The sequence below is a fragment of the Balaenoptera borealis genome, assembly GCF_965194805.1.
Source record: "Balaenoptera borealis genome assembly, chromosome: 15".
NCBI classification, from domain to species: domain Eukaryota; kingdom Metazoa; phylum Chordata; class Mammalia; order Artiodactyla; family Balaenopteridae; genus Balaenoptera; species Balaenoptera borealis.
Genome location: NC_138871.1, coordinates 34,660,878 through 34,679,035, shown reverse-complemented (window position 1 = coordinate 34,679,035; position 18,158 = coordinate 34,660,878). Strand labels below are relative to the sequence as shown.

Below are 18,158 nucleotides of genomic sequence, written 5' to 3'. Positions count from 1 at the left end.
TAGATGTGTACCAAATACTAAGACATATACTGAAATTATTTCTTTATAAAAATTGTCCTGATCTTAGGATCTAGAACAGTACTTTACATATAAAAAAGCTTTTTGATAAGTATGTTGAGAGAATGAATGAATTATTAAGTATTGCTTCTCCATATAAATTGAATACAAAAGAAGTTAATTATTATCCCTGTTAGTAAACTTCTAGCTAATGGTATTTTAAGGTAATTAGCTCTAAATACTCCCTACCAAAGAAAGAATGTTTTTATAACATCACACTTAGGATCACAATGCTTGCCAATTCATCAGGTTATCTGTGAAGTAAGGGATTTAGATAAGAATTTTAGGGCTCATTAACAATCTCCTATTCTAAGAATAATTAATCTTCTTATTGTGAATAATAAGCAAGCTCACAAACAAACTCTCTGAATTAATAAGAACCCTGACATGAGGTGTGTATTAATACAGTGTGTAGTAGGTAAGCCCAAGTGTTAATTGATGGAATCCTGATGGGAAACAGATTTGTTCCTGTTGAAATGATATAATCCTTAGGATAGACGATGGATGAAAGGGGAATTCCCCTTGTTAATAATGGGTAGCATTCTAAAACTGCTAATAGGTCATTTTTTTATATGGCACTTGAATGAATAGCATTGGGAAATCCCAAATGATTTCAATTAAAGTGGCCATTAGGGAAGTCAATAATTATGATAGTATTTGAGAGGCAATTCTTTTGTAATATGATATAAAGGAAGAAGAGATATCATAAAAGCCTTTGGGACTTTGAGAGTGACAAGAAATATACAACAGTGTTTATAAACGTACATGATAGGACATACTTGAACATGGCTGTATTCACTGTGACTGCACCAAAATCCCTTAATCTGGTGATCCTGGGACATGTAAGATTATAGGTGTCTGAAGTTAAGGAGTGTTTGGGGACAAAAGCAGTGCCATGGGACAAAAGTTTTCTGTGCATGCGAGAAATTGAATAATGATAATCCCATGGAAGCAGAAAGTAACATGGCAGAATTTGCTGAGATGTTTCTGTACAGAACCCATGCTTCCATCTTCTTTTTTTAAAAAATTGGAATATAATTCCTTTACAATGTTATGTTAGTTTCTGCTGTACAACAAAGTGAATCAGCTATATGTATACATATATCCCCTCTGTCTTTGACCTCCCTCCCACCCCTCCCCCATCCCACCCATCTAGGTCAGCACAGAGCACCGAGCTGAGCTCCCTGTGCTATACAGCAGGTTCCCACTAGCTGACTATTTTACACATGATAGTGTATTTATGTCAGTCCTAATCTCCCAATTCATCCCACCCTTCCCTTTCCCCTCTGTGTCCACCCATCCATTCTCTATGCCTGCATCTCTATTCCTGCCCTGCAAATGGGTTCATCTGTACCACTTTTCTAAATTCTACATATATGAGTTAATATACAATATTTGTTTTTCTCTTTCTGACTTACTTCACTCTGTATGACAGACTCTAGGTCCATCCACATCTCTACAAATGACCCAATTTCGTTCCTTTTTATGGATGAATAATATTCCATTGTGTATATGTACCACATCTTCTTTATCCATTCATCTGTCAGTGGACACTTAGGTTGCTTCCATGTCCTGGCTATTGTAAATAATGCTGCAATGAAATTTGGGGTGCATGTGTCTTTTTGAATTATGGTTTTCTCAGGGTATATGCCCAGTAGTGGGATTGCTGGGTCATATGGTAGTTCTATTTTTAGTTTTTAAGGAACCTCCATACTGTTCTCCATAGTGGCTGTATCAATTTACATTCCCCCCCAACAGGGCAAGAGGGTTCCCTTTTCTCCACACCCTCTCCAGCATTTACGGTTTGTAGATTTTTTGATGATGACCATGAATACACAGTCCTCTCATTGACCTCAATGCTTTCTTTGCATTAGATTTCAGTACGTTCAGTACTCACTTCCCATTTTCTGTCTAGCTCTGTTTTTTCAGATCACAAAATGTATCTGTTTACTGCTGGTGAGAGATTATTGACAGTTTCCCTAACATTATTACTGAATTATATGGTGCTGACTAAGCATACCACCATATTTCTGACTACCAAAATCTTCCCCTTCCCAGCTAGCTCACTATGTTTTTGATCTGCTTACAAAAAAATTGCTCCTTTTTGCCAATAATCTGGACTAGAGCAAATAGATACAGCTCGTGACTCAGGAGGATAAGTTCATCATAACAACTGATCCACGTCTTTGCTGGTTTTCCTGGGGTAACTAGAGAAGTTTTATGAGAATTGTCCAAAACTTCTTATTCAGTTTTCTCATTCAGTAAGTTGCCAATGGAGGGTCCTTGTATTCTTGTATCACTTAGAAGAGACCCAGGTTCTGTTTAAAACCTGAACCAAGAGGAGAGCTTAACACTTTTAAGGTTTTATTATGCTTCTGATCACAGAGGTAATCCAAAGTCACTGCAAAACATTTTGGAAAATAAAATTATGAACACTAAAATTACCCATCAGCAATATAGAATATGTTTCCATACTTTTCACTATACATACTTAGCAGTAATGTATAAAATGATCAGCCTTCTGAAATCTAAACTAAGACTTGGTCCAATGATTTGGGTTTTTTTTGACCACTCTACCACATCACCCATCACCCTATTCAAGGTGAACTTATGCTGCTGGGGCGTGGCAACAAAAAACTCTGACCCAATTAGTCTGATTAGCCTTTTAGAAGCACAGTTTCACATTAAGTTGATGATCCAACACTCAAGGACTAGGCATCCCTTGAATGACTCAAGACCCACAAACTTACTACATGAGTATAAGTTGATATAACAGACGTAATACTAGTATCCTGTGATGCCACTATCCCATTCTCTTCCAGAAGTACTAGAATAGAGTTTTCTTTATTTCTGAGTGGAGAAAATATTCCTATATAATATCTGGGCCTATTTTTTTTAACCCAGCCTCAAACTACCAATTCATTCAGGGAAGCAGTATCAAAACTTTCAAATGTAAACAGTTTGAGGAATTTGAGTTTGGGCTAAATCAATATCCTAGAGCACATCACTGTGCTATAGAAATCCAGGTATCTTCTACTTAGTTCAATGTTATAAAATGGTTAAAGCTTCCTGGAATATGAAAGCGCAGCACCACCCAACGTGCTTGGATTATAGTTCGGCTTCACTGCATGCTTTTCAATACCTGTACCCTCTTCACAACTGCAATCCTCAGTGACTATCACCTCTTTTAACAACCTGCACTGGCATTTCATTTTAACCTTGACTGAGTCACAGTTGCTCACAAAGATGATATCAGGGTCCAACAAGCTTTGTGTTGCACAGGGACAGTTCTGACAACCACAGGAGATGCTGATTTTCTTATTAACCAGCATACAATTCTTCTACAACAGACCTGTGAAGTCTCAAAGCAGTAATCAACAATGACGGATTTTATTATCAGTAAGGGATGTGGCACTGCTTCCATGTCCACATAAATAGGTATCTAAAGCAGAAGTCCATAGAGTACTTTTAACGGTAAAGCCTTTTATTCAAGTGCAATATTATGTGGAGTTCCTCTAGTTGAAGAAGGGATGAAGGATGCAGACCACTTCCTCTGGGTTCTTCTCCTTCCTGCCCCATCGCACCCCTTGCTATAGATGCCCTGGGGGCACTTCAAGAAACTTTAGGTCTGGTCTAGCACTGCTTGAAGCTCCAGTTGACCTTCCTGACTCTACTTCAGCAGATGAATTCTGGTGAAATATTTACTATCTATAAGCAATACCTCCTCAGGTGGAATACCAAGTCTGATGGAATTATCTCTGGTTCATCTGTGTATCCCAGAAAAACAATGATACCTAGAAACCATTTGCTCCACTGTTGTTACCATCCATGGTTTTCCATCTTGGATTTTGCTCTCCTGGTGTCCTATCCCCACCTCACGTACAGCACACAACCTGCATCAGGGTGGGATCCTACTCTCCATTAAAAACCAGTTTCCTGACCCCACACTACCCTGAGTTGAATTAAACTAGACTTCTCACGGTGCCAAGCTAGACCTTAAATTCACAGTATATTTGGAGAGATTTTACCCTGAGACCCAATTGTAACATGTGTGTACATTCAAACCAATCAAAGTAGTGAAACCTGGATAAAAACAGTGCAATAACAACAGAAAGTCTTTAAGAAAAAAATTCATGGGGTATCTGAAGCCAGTTCCCTGATATTCGACCAAGATTTTGTCTTTCAGTTTCAATTTGTCAATAAACTACAATTTTTAGAACATCTTCTTGGTGCCGTTTGGTGAACTTGCGATATCAGTTGTCACTTGTTTTTTCTGAATGTTGCTACTTAGGCACAAATTGTATCTGCTGGCCATTCCCCTTTTATCTAGGACTGACCCCATACATTCCCCATCTCTGCACAGACAACTCATTAAGCTACCCCAAGCATTCAAATTACGTCATTGTGGAGCATTTCTATGATGAATGATTAGAAAAATACTTCATATTTCTACAAAAGCTGATTTCTCTTATTGCCACATATCAACAGTCCATGAAAAATGGTATGAGAAAAAAATTTATTCTTTGTCTAAGTATACTTTGAAGATAGTATCAGTATACTTCTGAAAACAGGAGGTATAGGAGGCAGTGGGGTTATGACAGATGGGGGAAGTTCTACATGGAGATGATTCAGAAAATTTTCATAAGTATGCTTTTAAGTACATTAAAGATATAGAGATAGAGATACAGGCATACATACACATAACACATATACACATAAACATATATAAAGAATATACATATATGTATATAAAATGTGCTTCTATAGTACATACATACAAAGTGCCTAACCCTAACCATACCCCTAATTCAATAAATGTTTCTTTACTTGGGTGTAGCCAGGTTGCATGTATAAATGAAATGTACTAAGTGTAAATAACAGGGCAAATTTTATTGTCCCTGAAACAGACATAAAATCAAAGACAATGTATACAAAACCTCCAAAGTGGCCCTTTTAAAAATATTAAACAAGTAACAAGAGTGAAATAGACACTCTGCTAAAGATGTATCATTCCATCCAGAACTGCATTATCTAGACAAGTGGAAACTTGTTTCTCAGTCATTGTACTCCAAATCATTTTTTTAAATGTAAGAATACTCTGTGAGGAAGACATTTTCTCATCCTTGGGTCTTAACCTGAGCATTTGGGGTTTTACACAACTTCTTTTCTTTACAAAGAACACATCCATCCTTGTTAAAAAACCACACAGAAGTTGTAAACACAGAAGTCATAAACACACACAAGAGTCATTAAATGGTTTCCTTGCTATTTCGTTTTTAAACATTTTATTCCAACTCCCTGAGGAGTCATCATTTTTGTTAATGTGGTAGATTGCAATGCTGGACATACTGTCCCCCTTGAGTTGCTGCATAAAGCTGTGAGTACCATGCATCTCAGTTTCCGAAGATTCTGTGCAAACCCCCTTCTTTCTGTTTTGGTTTGTGTGGGTTCACACCCACTGAGCTGCACTTTGAAAGAAAATCAAAGTAAAACAATTGAAACCATGAAACTTCACGTGACTTCTAACTAAGTTATTACACATCAATTTAGACTTGTTTAAAAAAATAGGCTTTTAGTTTACAACAGTTAGGGAATCTTTGAAAGAGTGTTGGATAAATTTTTGCTCTGTGTTACAGGCCAAATATAACCCGGAGTATCCTAAATGTCATTTTAGTAGCCAAAAGTTCTCACATTACTGAACAATTCAGTTCCTCTTTCTGGGTGATTATTTTCAATTGCACTCATAAGAACAAGACCATCTACTCTGGAAAATGTTTAAAAGAGTAGAAAACAAACTTATGGTTACCAGAGGGGATAGCAGGAGGTGGGGGGAGACATAAGTTAGGATTTTGGGATTAACACATACATACTACTATATATAAAATAGGTAAACAACAAGGACCTACTGTATAGCAGAGGGGACTATACTCATTATCTTGTAATAACGTATAATGGAAAATAATCTGAAAAAGAATATATATATGTATAAATGAAATCACTTTGCTATGCACTTGAAACTAGCACAACATTGTAAATTGACTCTACGTCAATTTAAAAAATTTAAAAAAAGAATAACGTCACAAATTATCACGTTATGTCTCACTTCTAAGCGTTTTGACTCACACTATGTATCCAATAAATGTTTCCTAAGTACCTGTGAAGTGCCTGGCACTGTATTAAACGGTAGACATAACAACAATGAACAGGGCACCAAACTGCCCTCAAGAAGCTTACAGTCAACTAGTAAACAGATATGTGCAATGAAGAGTGGCAGGTGCAAAGAAAACAGAAGTTATAGGACAAACTGGGAAATTTGAGGCTGGATAGTGGTAGTAGTTAAGAACAGGCAACGCTTCTCAAAATAGACTCCCTAGATTCTGGGTTTGAATCTTGACTCTGCTATTTAATAGCATTGTAATTTAAGTAAGTGACAATCTAAGGATAAGGACCCTTTATGGTAAAAAGGGACTGATAATGGTGTCTTCCTTATAGAGTTATTTTGAGGATGAAATGACAAAATCCAAAGTATAAAATATTTGGAGTATAGTAAATTCTCAATAAATGTAGGCTATTACAAATTTTAAAAGGTATTAGTTCACCAGGCAACAAGAGTGAGGTTTACCAAATGGTGCTCTCTTAGAATGCATGGAAAGGAAATCTTTCCCCAAAATCTTTTCCTACTAATCTATCTGCTGAAATTAAAGCAGTAATACTTTTAATGGAAGCAAATATCTCCAAAGCTTCTCATCTCTATACCGTCTGTTCACAAATAGCTTGAGTAGGTGCTAAAGACAAGTTGCTGCTGGGTGAGGATATTTCACCAAGTTATTGACAACAACTTGTGGAATATTATCAACAAAACTGCAAAAGGAGAATTAAAACAATGATTTTGGAACAAAACTAGAAATAAAGGTGTCAAGTGATCTGGTTTTTGTTTTTTGTTTTTTTTTTAAATTTTATTTATTTATTTTATTTTTGGCCGTGTTGGGTCTTCGTTTCTGTGCGAGGGCTTTCTCTAGTTGCGGCAAGTGGGGGCCAGTCTTCATCGCGGTGCGCGGGCCTCTCACTATCGCGGCCTCTCTTGTTGTGGAGCACAGGCTCCAGATGCGCAGGCTCAGTAGTTGTGGTTCACGGGCCTAGTTGCTCCGCGGCATGTGGGATCCTCCCAGACCAGGGCTCGAACCTGTGTCCCCTGCACTGGCAGGCAGATTCTCAACCACTGTGCCACCAGGGAAGCCCAAGTGATCTGGTTTTATATTGTGTGCCAAACATGGTAGGAAATAGCTCTCAGGAGGAAAATGTAGCCTTTTTTGAAGAGAACATACCAATATAATTTCAAAAACCTTACAAAAGTTTATAGTTTTGACCCAGTAATTTCTCTTTGCCATCTATTTTAAACAAAAAATTTGAAATGCAGAAAAAGATTTAGGTGAAAAGATGCTCACCGCAGTATCATTTATAATGGAAAAAGTGTTATCAGAGTGACAAAGTCAATTGTGGTCTAAGAAATTTTTAATTATAAAAGAAAATGTTCACATTAAAATGTAAAACGAAGAAAGCACAATAAGATCTCAATTATATAAAATCTATAAAAAGAAAGACTAGAAGGAAATAAGTCAAAATGTTAATAATGATTTCCTCTGGCTGGTGGGAAGAGAGGTCATCTTTTATTGTTCTTTTTTCTTTTTCATACTTTCAACATTGTTATAAAGAACATACATTACTTTCAGAATCAGGCAAATAAAAAATTAAAGGAGGAAAACTACACTGTAGTTCTATGAAATTCCTCGGTGGAGGAATGTTCAAAGGAAGAATTTTAAGTGAGGTTTCTCTTTGGCCATCCATCTCTATCCATCAAACTGTCATCTGTGGCCTTTTACATCCTTTCTTTGCTCTGAGTCATGTAAAATCATTTGCTTTCCCGACAATGCATCCACTGTGTGGTGCCATCTTTTTTACATTTACTCATATCCTCATGTGCTGGCCTGGGAGGCTCTGAAAAATCTGTCCCTTGAGCATGGAATGCCTTTTCCAGCAGAGACTAGAGATAGTAAACAATTACTGGCCAGAGTCTTTACTGGGAAAATGGTGCTCCTTCTTTGGTAGCTGTTAATAAACTCTTGCTCAATTTCACCACTGAAAGTTATTCTTGTGTTTTCTTTTTCTTCTTTCTGTCATGGTTAATAGAGAGCCTTCTCCTTGGCCATATTTGAATTTTATGCATAAATGCATAGATGCTGAAATTTAGCCCTAGGCCTTCAGCAAACTCCATATGTCAGCTTTCTGTTTCAATGCTATATGCAGCTCAGGTAGAATACGTGCTGTCAAATTGCATGTGGCCTGAAGAAGAATCACTGGATTGTTTGGTCTTGCTTTACTGGGTTTTCTTTTTATGCTAATAAACCTGCACTGCTGACTACAATAGCCACAAAGTAAAGTGAGATGGTAAATGCAATGAAAAATGCAAACTGGAAGCATAACTGAAGTTTCAAAGTAGAAAACACAGTTCAGACCTTCAAGACTATAGTTTCACTGTCCAATATGGTAGCCACTAGCAACATGAGGCTATTGAACATTTGAAGGGCAGGCACTCCAATTTGAGACATACTGTAAGTGTAAAATACACACCAGATTTCAAAGACCAAAAAAAGAAAAAAAAACGTAAAATATCTCAATAATTTTGTATATTAATTACATATTGAAATGACAGTATTTTGGAGCTATTAGCTTAAATGAAATATATTATTAAAATTAATTTTAGTTTTCTTTTTTAATGTGACTGTAGAAAATTTAAATTATATATGTTGATTGCATCTGTACAATTATATTTCTCACATTATATTTCTACTTAAATTGTCACTCACATGAAAATTAAATGACCAAACAAAAATAATAAACAATACTGAAAAACACATCTGAGAAATGTTAAAAGGCATATGTAGTACATTTATAAATTAGCAACAAAGATTGTAAATATCATCAGTTAAGAAGAAGAGATGACCATGGACCAGGTGAAGACAGGCCTTGGAAAATATGTCCGGACATTCACCATGGTCCTTCAGCTTAATGGCTCAATTGACTCTAGTGATTGTTTGATCTTGGTTCCACCAGTTATGTTTTAGTCTAATTCTTAACTTTTTAAACATTAACTCGATGTCTTGGACTTCTATTCTACACTATGATGCTGTCTGTCTGACTCATTTCTAAATTGAAGTGCATATATAAAAAAAATTGAATCACTTCAGTGATTTTAAATCACTCTTCAATGTGCAAATCAATTTAAAATTACTGGAGTGCTTCCAATTTTTATTAGTCCTTGAATTTGGAAGTGATCTAGGTTTTTCTGGGTATGTGCAATGCACTGTGACTTAAAATTATTGAGCTCCCCACCCCCCATTATTTTTAAGAAACTGATTCCACTTTGCAATGGAAACCATCAGGAGGGTAAGGCATGGAAATGGTATGGATAACGAAAAACACAGGGGGAAAATAGCTTCCATTTAATAACGAGAACTATACTTTGTAATTAGATAGTGTCTTGCCCAAGGATCTCTAAAGTACTTTATAAACATTAGCTCATTCATCATGAAGACATCTTACAGGGGGACATATCTCCAGTGTGGGAGGGCAGTGGTAGGGATGGGTAAAGCCATTTAGATTGGCTTCAAACACTGCATTGGGTAACTTGAATTATGTGAGAGTTATGCCTAGGACACCTATTTTTGGTGCTGCTTTTTTCTCTTTTTGCAAGGAAAAAGAGGAAATGTTATACTGTCTGATCCATTTGCAAATGTCATAAAAAAATTAACCTGGCAATGCAGAATCTACTAAATAAATTGCTTATCCCAAATAAACTCCAGAAGCAAACATAAAGTTATTGGTTTCCTAATCTAATTACTTTAGTTAAACTTTTGGAAGAAAATACATAAACCTTTTCACCATTTTCTTTCAAGCGCATTTCTTTCTGTTTGGCATCTACTAAATCCACTGAACCTAAAACATTTACCTGTAAGATGATTTATCTGAGAATTTTCAAATCATAGACTTTTCCTGTGCTCTGGTTATCTAAGCAGTTTGAATCAACATGGGGGTCTAGGAAAACCTTTATTGTAAGAGTGACTTAATTCAAGACCAAGAATAAGAAATTCTGTTTTTTTTTAATGTAGACTAAGAAACAGTTGTCTTCACTGTTACGAACAGATTATTTAGACTTAACTATGACATGAGCTCAATGGTAGGCATTGAAAACAGTCATAGTGAATCTGATGAAATGAAGGCCGCAATCAGTCAGGCTCATTTAGAAGGGAAGATTTCAAGTGGGCTCACAATATGATAACATACTAGAAGGGCTTTGTATAATGTGTATCCACAAGATCTGAATAATATTCCCTATAAAACATTGTGCGCTGTGATGAAAAACTCACTCACCTAACAGGATCTAGTCCACTAGTAATATATCTGACATTGTAATACTAGGACTTATCCAGTAGCATTGATTGAGTCCTTAACAAAGGATATGTGTTCTTTATCTGTTATAAACAAACAACAAGGACCATTAGTAAGGGGAAGAAAAGATGTACTTAAGGGCCCACTCCTACAAAAGGCTGGGAGAAATTTTTAAAAACTAGGTCAAATGAAGTGACCGCTATAGAAATGACAGAATAATTGCCCAAAATTGCTTGCCTTAGACCACTGGGAAAACATATCACATTTATGGACATAAAGTGTTAGTTTCAGCTCAGGCAAAGAATCACAGTTTGTTCTCTTAAATTTACAGTGGTAGAAACCCAGAGCCATACCTCTTCCACCCAATTCAATAATACTTTAGAGCAAAACCTAACATGAAATACGTGTGTGTGTGTTGTTGTTGGAGGTTTTTTTTTTTAAATCCCATTTTAAACAGTATGATCTAAAAGGCGGAAATAGAATTTACAGTAATGCTAAGGATTAAAAGGAATAAGCCTCTTGTTTAGAAAATTAACTAATCAATATGCCAAGCTTATTTTTAAAAATGCTTTAACTTTTTTTAAATACAGCATGTCCACTCCAGCTTCCTGTATTTGACTCTGATAATAAAACTTTCAGTATGACTAATGCAGTTTAGCTAAACAAATTAGAGAACTGCACAGTTTATGCTGAGGAGAAAGTTTCCATTAGCCATTGTGATGCTCTCTGCCTGGTCGGCGGGTAATGACAGTGAACCAAGCTGAGGAAGTGAGGCTTGCCTTTTCTGATGGGAAGATAGGAAGTAGTGGGCAAAGACTGCCTTGGTTTCTCCAAACAGAGACTATAAACTGCTTTGCGATAAGAGAATAAGAGAGAAATAGAGATGAGCATCTATCCATTTTCTTGGTTACAAAGTTCCTCCCAGTGCTTGTTAACAGAGCACAAGTTGAATGTCAAATGGAACCAAGGGAAGCAACTGAGAGACACTCAGAAGAACTCGCTTTCCTGGCCTCTCCATTGCCCTTCTGGACCTCTGTAGGTCTCAGCCTACATGCTATGGGGTATGTTATGAGTTGAGTTGTGTACCCACACCCACAAGGAAAAGATGATGAATCCCTAACCCTCAGTACCTCCAAATGTGAATTTATTTGGAAACAAGTTCATTGCAGATGTAAGTAGTTAAGATAAGGAGATACTGGAGTAGGATGGGTTTTTGATCTAATATGATTGTTGTCTTTATGAGAAGAGGAAAGGTGATGTGAAGACAGATACACAGGGAAGAAGGTCATATGACAGCAGAGGCAGAGATTGGAGTGATGTAGCTACAAGACAAGGAACAACAAGAATGGCCAACTGCCACCAAAAGCTAGGAAGAGGCAAGGAAGGATTCTTCCTGTGGGCTTCAGAAGGAGCGTGGATTGCTAACAACTTGATTTTGGATTTCCAGCCTCCAGAACTGTGAGATAAGAGAAGACTTTTCCATTGTTTTAACTACACAGTCTGCAGTACTTTGTTATAGTAACCCTACAAAGCTAACCCAGGATATAGGGAGTCATGCAATTTTCGGGAAGTTGCCAGATGTCAGAGAGGCAGAGTAAGAGTAGCTATGACTGAACTAGAAATGAGATCTGAGTTCTAGTTATCATCTTGCCAATAAACTAGCTTTGAGACCCTTGCCAAATTAGTTTCCTTTTCCAGTTTCTGGAAAATACCATCTCTGTCAACCCTTCTAGTCCTGTTTTTGGCTCTATGAGTCCCAAACTGCAATAGATCACATTTGGGGACAGGCAAGAAAGTCTGGGAGTGGGGGAAACCAGGTCAAGTTCTTAGCTCCATGTCAAGGGGGCAGAACGGAAGTATGAGGAGGAGGATGTAAAGGAATTTAGCGACTAAAAGGTGAAGATAAAAGCATAATCACAGGGAAGAACTATAGGAATCTGGGCATATAATCACAGAGAAGAGATTTTCACTACTTTTTATTCATAGCCCCAAATTTAATTCTTTAAAGAGAATTTTGTCTGTTTGGGGCTCCAAAAGACTTTATGATTCTGTCTATTGGACCTAACATTCTGGTACAAAACAGTAACATTTCATAGTAACTCATATTTTCATTTAGAAAATCCAGGGTCCCTCGACAGGTCTGGTGTTTCTCACATTTAAGCTATCCTTAACCAGGTCATTTATAGCACAGTCACAGTTTCAACCTTTTCCAGCATCCCCAAATCAGAGTGTGTATTTGTCCCCAGGGTCATTTATTCATGATTCTCTGTCCTTCAAGCTGAAGCGAGAAAAGAAGGTGTCTGCTGTCCTCCCACCATCACACATGCAGACAGAGACTCCCGGTGTTTCCCAGTCACTCTCTGGATGGAAGAGAAAACAACCTTGAGATCTTGGGTCCCTTAGCTGAGTCAGAATGAGTCAGAATGAGTCAAATTCATCAATTTGGCAAACTACAATTTGGAAAAGGAAGACTTCGCTCAAGGTGTAGTTTCTATTAAGATTTCTAGAGGTTGTTCTAAGGTTTGAGACTATGACTATTCTTACAGCTTCACAGAGCAGTAGACATGTTGAGATATAATTTGGCCAGCAAAATGGAGACTTTGCAACTTTCAGAAAGGGGGCCAGCCTACCAGCAAGTCCAGCTCCTCTCATAGTTGACAAATGCAGCTTAAATGGATAGTAAATTTCATCTACTTCTACTTCATTTTTACAGAGGAAGAAACTTAGATCCAGAGAGGTTATTCCTTGCTCAAGAACATATATTTAATACATTGATTAACTATGAACTGTTTCTCCATATTTTTTATGCTAAAATCTTTCTTTTTTCTTTTCTACCTAAATAAACATTTTAGAAACATTTGAGGTTCTGTTAATTATAAACATGAAGCATTTTTTTCCAAAATACAAAACTTAGAATAGAATTTCTGTAAATTCTAACTGAATAAATGAATAGAGGAATAAATAATTGAAGAAGAGAAAGATGACTTTTGCTACTAACTACAAATTCATTACTAGCTACATTTTTTAATGTTTCTAAGTCATTTCCTATTCCCTCATTCTTACATTTGACCCTTTCTCACATTCCATCCAATTCCACTAAAATTTCATCCCCCTGAGATCGTTACATTTCACTGAAATACTCTGTCCATGTGATTTAAATCACTCTATGTCTTATGAAATGGAAATAAGATTTTATTTTTGCTACTCTTCAAATAGTCCACAGAGGCGCTAAATTAATTCGGATTATCATCTTTGGAGACATTTGACCTTGTTTTTGTACTTAACCCATTATTATAGTATTCATTTTTAAAATGATAATTATAATCACATCTGCTTAGGCTTCTCCTTCTCACCTCTACTAAGAGAAATGTAGATTTTTTTTCCCTTTGGAATTCTGATGCTATAAGATACTGTAATACTTCCCACATTAATAAGAAATGGAAAACAAAAAAAAGCAAGTAGAAGCACGTCTTACTACTGACTGGTTTTCAAAAGTTATGGCTGGGCTTCCCTGGTGGCGCAGTGGTTGAGAATCTGCCTGCCAATGCAGGGGACACGGGTTCGAGCCCTGGTCTGGGAAGATCCCACATGCCACGGAGCAACTGGGCCCGTGAGCCACAACTACTGAGCCTGCGCGTCTGGAGCCTGTGCTCCGCAACAAGAGAGGCCGTGATAGTGAGAGGCCCGCGCACCGCGATGAAGAGTGGCCCCCGCTTGCCGCAACTAGAGAAAGCCCTCGCACAGAAACAAAGACCCAACACAGCCAAAAATAAATAAATAAATAAATAAATAAATAAATAAATAAAAGTTATGGCTGAGTGTGGTTAACAACCATGTTATTTATTTTATTTGGATTTCAAAAAAAAAATGTACTATTGATTTTTTTCCCACCTATGTAATGTAAACTGTCTACACTATCAAGATTTTTCTAAAATATGGACAAACATCATAGTCTTAAAAACTATAAAGAAATATTTTTTTATTAGTTATAATTCATTTATTTGGTTTTTTTTTTAAAGTGAGAATATTTACACTAAGGGGTAAGTTTTCATTATTTTCAATTACCAAAATCTGTAGCCATTCCTGGCTTCTGGGAACCTTATACAATTAAGAGCCAATGCAGGTCTCCCATGGCTCTAATGTCATTTGCAAAAGTTACTAGAGAGTCAGAGGCATCAAGTAATCTCTTGAAAGAAGGAATTCTCAAAGGGAGACTCATAGGACAATAGTTGAGTCTTAGTGCCCCGTGGAAAAAATTACCAAAGGGAAGTCATTTTTATGAAGCTGAAAAACATTGTTTTATAGTAGGCATTTTCTGTACATAAAACAACTAAAAGAATTATTTTAAATTATTAAGGAAGACAACTTAGGTGATACAAACAAACTTTATTTAACACATCATGAAGTGGACAGTCTCCTGAGAATTGAAAAAAGGGGCAGAAGTCAGGAAGCTTTTCTAGGATAAAGAACAAAGAATAAGCTAGAGAAACAAAATATCTGATTGGCTGGGGCCACCTAGTCAACCTTGTTTGGGGTGAGAAGGGACAAAGAGATAAGTATAGAGCCCAGAGTTGGCTCGGCATTTGGAGATTGGCTGATTGGATATTTTGCATTTCTGGTCCAGAGGAGCATTTATAGGGACATATAAGTTATCTAAGGTTCAGTTTGCCAACTTGGCACCCATAAGCAGAAGTAGCTCCAATTTGGCCTAGAAATTCATTTCAACAGAATAATTGATGCATTTTTGCATTATCTCATATTCTCATAACATAGACTGTAAAAAAAAGATTTGCTGATATATTTGGCATGTTAAGTTTGAAAAAAACTGATAAACTGAACAAGTGTTTGAAAATAGGCTTGCACTCAATGTAGTGTAATATCATCACTATAAGATAATAAAGATCTAATGAAACCATAGTCAAAATTTATAGGGACTTCCCTGGTGGCTCAGTGGTTAAGAATCTGCCTACCAATGCAAGGAACACGGGCTCGATCCCTGCTCCAGGAAGATCCCACGTGCCGCGAGCAACTAAGCCCGTGTGCTACAACTACTGAGCCTGTGCTCTAGAGCCCTAGAGCCACAACTACTGAAGCCCGCGCGCCTAGAGCCCGTGCTCTGCAGCAAGAGAAGCCACCACAATGAGAAGCCCATGCACCGCAATCAAGAGTAGCCCCTGCTCCCGGCAACTAGAGAAAGCCCACGCACAGCAATGAAGACCCAACACAGCCAAAAATAAGTAAATAAAAAACAAATAAATTTATAAAACGGAATAGGTCTAGTCTCTCTAAATCAACCCGTGGGAAAATTTTATCCCTCTTTCTAACCAAAGTCAATTAACATGAGGACTTGGCTATGGTCCATAGCGTAGTTAATGCATACCTCCCCACTCTAGAACACTGAGGAACTCAAATTTGTCAAACAGTATTCAAGTTTCTCTTTTGTTTGATTCTTGATGTGCCTACTATTTACATGAACCACGAGTTCTCTCAGAGGTCAAATTTCACATTTTCATGTAGAGAAATCAGAAAAACATACTTTGGAGAGACATTACACATCACAGGTCTCTTTTCAAAAGCAATTCTTCAAGTACCCATGAATTAACTACAGTGATTCTATGAGGAATGTCAAAAGTTCCTTCCTGGAGCCCTGCAGTGATAAAGAAATGCATTTAAAGAATGTGTTAAAACTTACATCAACGCAGTGTTTTTCAGATGTTAAAATGAGATTTCCATGATTCTTCCTTGCATAATTTACTACAATTGCTCTAGTACTCTTATACACTATAAATAAGAATGTATTATAATTCATTATACCCAACAATTGAACTGCAAGACTATAAATGCCAATTTTATATTTAACATCAAATAATGTATGTTTTGTATGGATCACGTGGCATGGTTTTGGCTGTCCCAGAAGATTTTACAGGACCAAGACAACAATTCATCTCTCTCTCAGGAATTTGTGTACTGTGCTATTAACTAACTAATCTAATAAAACAGAATGTTGTGAGCTTTTCTCTTAGATTCATTCAAAAAAGTTACTTAGAGTAACTCACTTTGGACTCTGTGCCAGGAGCCCAGCTCAGTTCTTTCCCAAATGGCTTATAAACACCAATAGAAACAGAAAACTGCTGACACTGGCAACACTTCCAGGAATTATCTTAAGACATACAGTACCAGGAAGGGTTAATATTTGAAAGTAAAAGCTTTCATGCCAATAGCAAGACCACTCTGTGTACGCTGCTGGGTCAGCACTATAATTAAGAAAATTGCCTCTAGCGTGCTTGTTGGGTAATGCTATTATCATCTTTTTTTCTTCCTTTTAACAAGAGTAAACTAGCTGGAGATGTCCGCATTTATTCTTCTTGCTCCCACTAACTCCTGATCCCGCCAAGGCCAGGCTAGTCTAGCATTTAAATGACTAAATGAATTAATTACTTTATCATCAGTTCACGCTGAAGTCTTTTACATATTTTTCTTGACCTGTAACCCACAGAATATTATTTTGACAGCTATCATTAATGCAGTGTCCTGAGTAACCACACGTGGACTAAGATGGATGGCGAAAGAACTGAGGAGTTGAAAGAAATGGACACCCGCTCTCATCTTCCTCTTGATTAAATCAAAACCACCCAAAGCTATTGCACACAGAGTGTCCTGTGGCAGTGTCAGGACATATGAACTGAGATTTTAGTTAGAAATTCCATTCAAAAAGAGGAAAAGAATCCAACCACAAGAACAAGTAAACAACACAAACTGAATATCTAAAACTCTATAAATTTGATAAATTATGACTATTCAAGTATGAAATTAGATGAATCAATATGCAGTTAGAATTTAAATACTCTGTAGTGCTCCAATGAAGAGGAACCTTGCTCGTGAATTTAACAAAGAGTATTCCAATGTCAAGAGACATAAGCTAAAATGATGCAGTCAGCTTCAAGAGTTTTGCTGTACATTTTTGGGTACAGGCTCTCACATGAAAAGCCATGTTGGTCTACTGTCATCATTTATATGGAAACCATGGTCTGTGGTTGCTTTATAATTGTGAAGTCATTACCAGCTTTGGACCCACACAGTTTAATTGCCTCTCTCTGTCAGGAAATGACTATAACTGAATTCAGTGACTTAATTTACACTAAAGGAAAGGCATCTAGTGAGCATGGCGGTGAGAACACCCCAGAACACAGTAAGCTTCAAATATGATAAAGAAGTGGGCCAGTATGTTAAATTTTGATAAGATAGAAGTACATACCCAACTGCAGAGCCTCCAGTGGTAAGAGTAAAATTGATGGGGAAGGATGTATGGTATTGATAAGAAACAGTTAAAACTGGGATATTAATTTTTACTCAGACATGTTGTCATGCAATAAAACAAATTAAGAATAATTATCTTGCAATTGGGAGACAGGAGGAAGAAAACATAAAATACCATATACCATACTCAGGGAATGAGATCTCCTGAATAGAAAAACTATGGTGGTGGTGGGGGGGAGATAAATTAGAAAGTTGGAATTAACATATACACCCTACTATATATAAAAATAGATAATCAACAAGGATCTACTGTGTAGCACAGGGAAATCTACTCAATAATCTGTAATAACCTATATGGGAAAAGAATCTGAAAAAGAATAGATATGTGTATATGTATA

General features: G+C 36.9%; 1 long non-coding RNA gene across 1 annotated transcript; it reads left to right on the top strand.

Annotated features, from left to right (window-relative positions):
* The first annotated feature begins 1,172 nt into the window (after positions 1-1,172).
* Positions 1,173-17,998, top strand: LOC309612055. The gene is made up of 2 exons (XR_014234909.1): positions 1,173-6,971; positions 7,294-17,998. It is a non-coding gene; the product is annotated as an uncharacterized lncRNA (long non-coding RNA).
* The last annotated feature ends 160 nt before the right edge of the window (positions 17,999-18,158 follow it).